This window comes from Octopus bimaculoides, chromosome 9 (genome assembly GCF_001194135.2).
Source record: "Octopus bimaculoides isolate UCB-OBI-ISO-001 chromosome 9, ASM119413v2, whole genome shotgun sequence".
Classification (NCBI taxonomy): Eukaryota; Metazoa; Mollusca; class Cephalopoda; order Octopoda; family Octopodidae; genus Octopus; species Octopus bimaculoides.
In genome coordinates this window covers 26,665,393-26,667,499 of record NC_068989.1, presented here as the reverse complement: position 1 = coordinate 26,667,499, position 2,107 = coordinate 26,665,393, and positions in this window count along the sequence as shown.

Below are 2,107 nucleotides of genomic sequence, written 5' to 3'. Positions count from 1 at the left end.
TATATATATATATATATATATATATATATATGGAGTTATTAATATTTCTAAGTCTCTCTAAAGGAGACTACGACAGCGGTACTGGAAATTAATAGTTATCGCCAAGCCAACATGGCAGTCCCAAAAATAGGACGAAAGCTGCCGTGAATTAGCTCCAAGAAGCCATCGCCTCTAGCTAGCTATGTGACACACGAAACCTGTGTCCTTTATAACCTTCGAACATACTTATACCTGATTTCATATAAAATCTTATTTACAATAACACAATTTTCTATACTAGTTCAACGTTTTCTTACAGTATTAATTATGACTCATTTACTATACAAGCTTTGCTTTGATATTGATGTCTGTTACTTTTATATAAAATATATAATAACGTTTTTATCGTTTGATTTATGTTGTTTATACCTACTGTACAAGTAGAGAAATAAGCAATTAATTTACTTATTCTGTGTTGAAGAAAGACATCAGCAGCCTATATATAAATTTGTGGAAGAATAACTAACATGTAGTTGTTTTTTTTTTAATAAATTAGAGAAAATCAATATCCAGTTCAATAAAAACCGTTATATATTCACATTCGTACATTCCACTATATGCAAACTCGTGTTGCGAAATATTCTGCATAATCACACTAATAATATATTTCGCCAAACATTTACAACGTGTAAATAAATACGTTGCCAATACTTTCTTACTAGTATTTTGCCTCATTATTGCTTCTAATCACTTAGCAATATCTATTATGATTAATGCATTCACCTTGTAATTTTGAATTCAATTAAGTACTTTTATTTTTTGGTAAAGCTTCGTTTATTTCTAGTGTGATAATGAAAAATATACGGAACATTCTTAACCAAATAAATAGGATATGCGATTCCAACTCACACAAAGGATGTCTTCGTTTTTTCTGTATGTTCACGACAAAGAATACATGTTCGTATGCACATTTTATAGATAATGTTTCAATTAACTTAATATGATTGACTTGACACATTTTATTGTTGTAATGTAATTATATTGTTATAAATTTTTCTTGACATGATATAATATTTACACTAAAGTGAAAATTAATACATATTTACGAATCTCAATCTAAAATAAATAGACAATTATCGTTAATCGATTATAACTGATAAATGATTTTATTTTGCATAACATTACAATTAAAATTTCATTCAGATCTTAATCTATTAGAAATAAATGCGAAATTGGACCATTAATAAACTCGTATGTTAAAACACTTCACAAACCCATACAAACACAAACAAACGTATGCTTTCGCGCGCACCACACACACACACTCACACACACACACAAGCAATGATACTCTTTCTAACAGTATTTATTGCATGGTATACTCTCTCCCCAATTTTTCTTTTATTCTCCCACTTCTCCTCTCTCCTGAACTCCCACCATTTCTCTCGTTTGTATTACTTGTTCATGCATACTTCGTCTCTGAAAAGTAGTGTCTTACATCCATGGACTGGCACACGATTCTATCATATGCTCTACATTAGTCTTGCCTTCCCTTTTACTTCGTGCTCTGCGCTTTTCCCACACACAAAATAAGGTTACACACATAACGCAATATTTCACACTCTGATTAACCGACATCAAAAAAATTCTCACATATCTACACATACGCGAACTCCCAAAACATTAAGCACAATACCTCTCCCTTAAGTTTATCGCAAAATGCAGATACAGCCTCTACACGGGCAAATAACCACACTCTTCCTCACTTCTTAACTACTCCTTAGAATCGTATTTATTTTCATGATTTCTAACGACTTATCCGTTTAATTCATTTCTTTGAAACCAATTTTCCGATTTCTCACATGAGTATGCTTTTATTCTGATAAAGATCTAATATCCGAAATGTTAACAACCTTCAACTCGTTCAAAATAAAGAACTTCTTAAAACTTACCCTTGCTGTGTTGTTGGTTTTCTTCTTGTTCTGATAAATTACTTTTATGCTACATGCATATGATAATTAGCTATGAGCCAGAGTTGAGAGTGGTGCGAGATACACTTCATACAAAGTTGCACTGCCATCAGTTCAACATGCTTATGTATGTGGCTATGTATGTGTGTATGTACATA